Raw genomic sequence first — 7,247 nt, forward strand, 5'->3', positions numbered from 1 at the left:
TGGAAGTACTTCGGTTGTTTATCAATTAACGGGCTTACAAATTTTTTTAGATGAAGCCATGCTTTCTCCTGTCTTTGAAAGCGATGTGACAACACAGGAGTCTCATCTTCTTAGTCAGTGATGAGCAGCTCGATTCCAGGAACCCTTTATGTTCTGGTCCCTGCCTGCCTCCCAGTATCATTTCCTGTCGCCCCCACCCCATCTTCACACCATCAGCTCCAGCGGTCCACTTGGCCGTCCTCCTCGCTGCTCAGGCTGCTGCACCTTTAGTGCCTTCGTGCATCTCATGCGCTCTCCTCACTCCAGGATGCCTTCTGCCCTTCGCCCTCTGCTTAGCTCCTGCTTGCCTGTCAAGACTCAGCTCTTTGCCATATTAATGTTCTTCAAGAGGAACACCCTTGGACCATCTCTGTAGATGCTCTAGTGGCATTTGATGGTTGACATCCAAAGCTGCTTTTAGAAATGCCTTAATAAACCAGAAATAGGAAAACTCTTCTTAACCTCAGAGTATTTATCATAGAAACCAAGAGAAGATTTGCATTACTCAACAGTGAAACGTTTAGAAGCATGACCGTTAAAAGTGAAACTCAAGGAAAGAATAATTGCTATCAGCACTATTAGTTAATAGTCTCTGGAAGTTCTAACAAATGCAATAACATAAGAAAAAGAAAAGAAGTTACAGATATTTAAAAAGTGATGATTTTATTATTGTTTTCAGATTATGTGATTATATTCCTAGAAAACACAAACTTATCAAAAATTATATTGACATATTATGCAGAATTGTACAGAATTATACAGACAAAATTTACTGAAGAAAATGAAAGAAGACATGAATAAATAGACTGATGGTTTGTTTCTCTGGATAGAAGGATTCAATAAAATACAAATACACATTATCTTTCCATTGTTTATGCAGTTAGTGCAATTCCAATAAAATCAAAACAATTTTTTATCCACAAAATTATTCTCAAGTTTATAGAGAAGAATGAATGCGTGACAATATCCAAAAAGTTTATGAAAAAGAACTGTAATCAGGGGAACTTGCCCTACTTGGTATAAATCAAATTATAAAGTAATTGAGCCATCACAGTACTGGGAAAGGAATAGACAGATAACAGCAATAACAAAAATAGTATGTCGTGTGCAGCATTTATTGGACAAATATTCTGTGCCGGGTCCTATGCAAAGAACATTATGTAAATTAACTCATTCAATCCTCCCAACCCACGAAGATCAAGCCATTTGGCCAGATTCACAGTTAATAAGTTGAGGAGCTGAGATTCAAACCCAGATAATCTGACTTCAGGATAGTGTGCTCAGAAGTTGATTCAGGTACTAGTTGGAATATTCAGGAATATAATCAGGACCTGAGTGGAGAAGGGTTAACTACGCAATAAATAACGTTGGGACAACTGGCTCTCCATTTGAGGAAATTAGCTGATCTTTACCTCCCTTAATATACAAAATAAATTTCAAATGCATTAAGTATTTACATGTAAAATATTAAACCACAAACTACCAGTAGAAATTGTTTGATATTTAATAATAATGGGGAGTAGTTTTATAAGTATATCACCATAGGCAGGAATCATAAAGAGAATAAGCTGACATCTCTGACTAAATGAAACTTAAACAGCAAAATATATCATAAGTGAAATTAAAATCATATGATAAAATGGAGAAAATATTAGCAACGTGGCTGACGTTAGGTATCTTTCATATGTAGAGTTCTTAGAAAGTAATAAGAAAAATCTGAACACCTCAGTAGAAAAGGCAAAAAATGTTAAAGTAATTAAAAACAATTTTAACTCAGTAGAAAAGAAATTTAAATATAATGTTACTGTATCTCTTTTCACCTATAGGATTGCTAAAATTTTTAACTTGTGATAATAATTGGAGTTGGTGAGCGTGTGGAAAAAAGTCACTCTCACACATTGTGGCTGGATACATAAATTAGCATGACATTTTTTGAGGGCCATGGGCCAAGTAAATATCAAAATATTTACTGTGTATACCCTTTCACCCATAAATGCTCTTCAAGGAATTTATACTAAGGAAAAAATAAAGACAAGTTGCCATAGATGGGCAACAACAAACTTTTTCCATTAGCAGCAAAATAGTAAATATTTGTGGAACATGCAGTCTCTGCTGCAACTTCTCAACTCTGCTATTATAACATGAAAGCAGAGACAATATGTAAACGAATGGGCATGGCTGTGTTCCAATAAAGCTTTATTTACAAACATGGGCAGCAGGCCAGATTTGGCCCATGTGATGTGGTTTGCTGATACTGGCCATAGGTGACAGCTGTTCTTGTCTGCACTGTTCATAGCTTTGACAAAGAAGGAACAGGCTGATGTTCGTTACTAGGGAATTAGTTAAGTAACGTGAAACACTAACTAAGCAGCAGTGAAAGCCATGCTGTAGATGAGGTTTTGTCAGCACTACTGACCCCACAGTCAGCATCCCTGGCTTCCTCTGCTTCCCCGCCTGAGCCCTCAGGATCAAGGGGAAGAGATCCCAACTCGCTGTCAAAAGCCAACATCAGCTCCCAAAGCCTCTCTCCACCCTCCTGTCCTCCCCTGAACTGTGTGACCACTTAATAACCACTCTCTTGTTGGCAGTTCGAGCCCTCCCTTGAGTGACTGTCATTTTGATGTGATGTCATTTCACTTTTTTACATGTTTAGGTCTTGTCCCTCCAGCTAAATCATCCGGCACAAGTTGTGTCTTGAAAGCCCATGACAAGCAGCCAGACATGTTTCATGTTAGTTTTTAAAGGTAACAATTATAGAATTAAGAATGTTGGTGGAATGTCTAAATTGTCCATCAGAAACTCTCAAAAGTAGAGTTAATGTCCAGTCAAACTAAAAGCAAAAGAAAACTGAAGACGTCTGGTTAATACGTAAATCAAAGGGAGCCACAAAGCAGCGTGACTTTAAAAGGCAGATGACTGAAGAGTCAGGACAGCATTGTGGTGAAGAATCCGAGTTCCACTAGGTCTGCAGCCTTAGGCAAGTGACTTCCCCGCTGCGTCTCAGTTTTCTCGTCTGCGGATGGGGATGCTAAAAACACCTGCCTCCCTGGGCCGATGCGATAATTAGATGAGATGATGCATGTAATGTACTCAGAACAGAGCTTGGCACCCTGAAATCATTCAGAAAGTCTTAGCAGGGCTCCCCTGGTGGCGCAGTGGTTGAGAGTCCACCTGCCGATGCAGGGGACACGGGTTCGTGCCCCGGTCCGGGAAGATCCCACATGCCGCGGAGCGGCTGGGCCCGTGAGCCGTGGCCGCTGAGCCTGCGCGTCCGGAGCCTGTGCTCCGCAACGGGAGAGGCCACAACAGTGAGAGGCCCGCGTACCGCAAAAAAAAAAAAACAAAGTCTAAGCAATTGTTACTAATGGGAAGAGAGGGAGGAGGGGGAAGAGATAGACCAAACATAATCACTATAATATACACGTAAACAGTCAAATTTATATTTGTAAAAAACAAAACGGTGCAAATACTTTTTCTGAAGTGAGGATAATTACGTTGATGCCAAGCCCCCCAAAAGATGGAATACAAATAGAACCCCAGGTCAGTCTTCCTTATGAGTATAAATGCAAAAATTCAAAGTGAAATATTAGCGAAACACTACAATCAAGTGGTGTTTATTCCCGAACGCAAGCACTGTTGTGTTTTGGATGTTCTGTGAATGCATTGCATCATATAAAGAGATCCAAAAGGGAAAACCATAAGCTCATCACTGTGGATGCTGAAAGGGCATTTTACAAATTCAGCTCCCTTTCTTGATATTAAAAAATAAAACAAAAAATGGAATATATGGATCCTTCTTCAACATGACAAAATATTTCTTAGTTCAGAAGTTAATATCGGGCTTCCCTGGTGGCGCAGCGGTTGGGAGTCCGCCTGCTGATGCGGGGGACGCGGGTTCGTGCCCCGGTCCGGGAGGATCCCACATGCCGCGGAGCGGCTGGGCCCGTGGGCCATGGCCGCTGAGCCTGCGCGTCCGGAGCCTGTGCTCCGCAGCAGGAGAGGCCACAGCGGTGAGAGGCCCGCGTACAGCAAAAAAAAAAAAAAAAAGTTAATATCATGCTTAATGAGATTCACAAGAAACATTTCCACTGGTGTCATGAAAAATACAAGGATGGCCATTATCACCATTGACCCACAGGATCTATTGAACACTATTACACAAGAGGAAGAATGTAGAGATAGAGAATTGGAATGGAAGAGGGGAAATGGTCACTTTTTGCAGATATGTTCTGTACTTAGAAAAGCAAAGAGAATAAACTGAAAAACACCTTAAACAACATGAGAAGTAAGACGGGGAATTACAAAATTAATGCAGCTACATAGAAAATATAATAAAAGAGTCCATTTACAATGGCAGCAATGACACAAAGATAAAATATCCAGGAATAAATTTGATAATAAATGTGTGTTCTATGGGAAGAAAAGCTTAAAACATTCTGAAGAATGAAAATGAGCAGATGGAAAAGCATATTGTGATCTTAGGTAGGAATAACTCAATGTTATAAATACTTCAGCAGTCCCAAACATCATCTAGATACGTAGTACGATCCAAATAAAAATACCAATAGCATTTTGTTGGAGTGGGGAGTCAGGGCATGCAGAGGGTGACTAATTTGATTCTAAACTTTAGGTAGAAAGTAAATAACCAGGAATAACTAGTAAAATTCTGAGAACGAAGGGTAATGAGGAGGAACCAGCCCTGCCAGGTATTAAAACATGTTTTAAAGAGCCCATTGATACAGGCAAATGACTAAATGAAAAAGAATAGAAAATCAAGAAATATATCCAAATACACATGGAAATTTAGTATATAATAAAGAAGCATCTCATCTTTCTTGCAGAAGGAAAAGAAACAAGACCATTTAATGAATGGTATTATAATAACCAGGTTGTCAAGTGGAAAAGAAGAAAATTAATCTCTATCTCTTGATACTTTAGCCCAGAATGATTCCAAATGGATCAGAGATTTAAATGTCAAACAAAACAAAAACACAAAAGAACCAGAAGCAGCCAACAAAGAAATATGTCATAACCTCAGAGTGGGAAAGACCTTTTTACCTCTGTCGCACAACCCAGGAGTCATGGAAGAAAAAAAACATAAATTAAACTACATTAAAAAAATTTTTTAACCTGCATGGCAAAACCGACCCCAAGTAAAGTCAGATGACAGATGACACACTGCGAGAATTATTTGTAATGAGTATCACAGAAAAGAGATCATTTTTCTAATATAAAGAGCTCCTACAGCTCTATAAGAAAAAACTCAATAACCCAATATTTTTAAAGCCAAAGAATATGAACAGTTCTCAGACATGAAAATCTAAATGGATTTGAAACATAATAAAAGCTGTTCAACATATGAAAAGACAATCAACCTCACACGTATAAGAGAAATGCAAATTAAAGCTACACTGACAGACAAAATTGATAGATTAAACCTCATCAAAATTCAAAACTTTGGGGCTTCAAAAGATGCCATTAAGAAAATGTAATTACAAGAACAGACTGGAAGAAGATATTTGAAAACTTATACTTGATAAAGGATTTGTATCCAGAATGTACAAAGAACTCTTACATCTCAATAATAAGACAAACAGTCCAATCAAAAAATGAGCAAAGGACTCCAATAGACAATTCACAAAGGAATATATATGAATAGCTAATAGGCACATGGAATGATGCTCTACACTGTTAGTCATTAGGAAGATGAAAATTAAAACTATAATAAGGTACCATTTCACAACCACTAGGATGGCTGTAATTAAAAAAAAAAAAAAAGACAATAACAAATGTTGAGGGCGTAGAGAAGAGGCAATCCCCCTACATGGCCGGCGGGGATGTAAAGTGGTGCAGCCACTTTGGAAAACCAGTTTGTCAGTTTTTTAAAAGTTAAATATAAATTTACCAAATGACTCAGCACTTCCACTCTTAGGACTTTATCCAAGAGAAATGAAAACATATGTCCATGCAAAAAAAAAAAAATTGTATGTGAATATTTATAGGAGCATTACTCATAATAGCCAAAATTTTGAAACAACCAAAATATCCATCAGTTGGTGAATGGGTAGGTGAAATGTGGTATATCCATGCAATGGAATATTATTCAGCCGTAAAAAAGGAACAAACGATTTATACATGCTATAACTTGGGTGAACCTCAAAAGCATGATGCACAGTGAAAGAAGCCAGACATGAGAGACCACGCAGTATACAATTCCGTGTATATGAAATGTCCAAAAAGAGTAAATCTATGGAAGCAGAAAGTTGATTAGAGCCTGGGGAGAAGGGCAGGAGAGGGAAGACAGATTAACAATTAATGGACATGAGGGGATCTTAGTGGGGTGATGGAAATGTGCTAAAGATGATTTATGGTGATGGTTGCACAACTTGATAAATTTACTAAAAAATGATTGAATTGTACACATGAAATGGGTAAATGTAAAATATGCTTCAATAAAGTTATACATGTATTTTCAAAAAGAAAAATAAAACAGGTAGCAGGCCAGATTTGACCTTCAGTCCCCTTAGTTTACCAAAAACGTGATGGCTGACTTAATAGGCACTAAAGTGCACCTCTAATTTTGGGAGGGTTTGCTATAGTTGAAGAGCACAAGCAAAATAAATTCCATATTGACACCTAAAAAAAAAATCCAAAAAGAATACAACAACATGCCATTTTTCACCCGTTCAACTGGCAAACATAAGCGCCATGTCGGTGAGCGTGTGGGGAAATGCGTAGTTGCCCACATCGCTGGCAGAAGTGTAAATCAGCAGAACCCGGTGGAGGCCGTTTGATGGTATTATATGTGTATGTGCACATGATCCAGTGTTTCTCCTCGTAGGAATTATCCTGCACGTATGCTCGCACACTTGCAAAATGACATTTGCATGCATTGATTCATGGCAGCTTTGTGGGTAATAGCAAAAGATTGGAAATAACCTTAATTTCCATTGGTAGGAGAATGGTCAAATAAATTACGAATGGGGAGGAAACATTTCACTACATGCTCTTTCGTAACTCCTGAAGTGTGGATGGTATAAATGTTTTATCTATTCAAAATAGTAAATAAACTGGGTAAAGATCTAGAGGGAACAAACAATGCTATTGATGCAGTTGATACACTGAATTTTATGCTTCACAAATAAGGATTTTATCCTCTTTTCAGATGCATATATATATATATATATATATATATATATATATATATA

The 7,247-nt window shown here is 38.1% G+C and overlaps 1 protein-coding gene across 1 annotated transcript in view; it reads left to right on the forward strand.

Moving 5' to 3' along the window:
• LOC103074314 (IQ and AAA domain-containing protein 1-like) overlaps nucleotides 1-7,247 on the forward strand; it is a gene marked incomplete at its 3' end in the record, with an annotated part of 93,537 nt that overhangs the window by 64,516 nt on the left and 21,774 nt on the right. The gene's annotated exons all lie outside the window — the stretch shown is intronic.

Source organism: Lipotes vexillifer, unplaced genomic scaffold (genome assembly GCF_000442215.2).
Source record: "Lipotes vexillifer unplaced genomic scaffold, Lipotes_vexillifer_v1.1 scaffold652, whole genome shotgun sequence".
In the NCBI taxonomy this organism is placed as follows: Eukaryota; Metazoa; Chordata; class Mammalia; order Artiodactyla; family Lipotidae; genus Lipotes; species Lipotes vexillifer.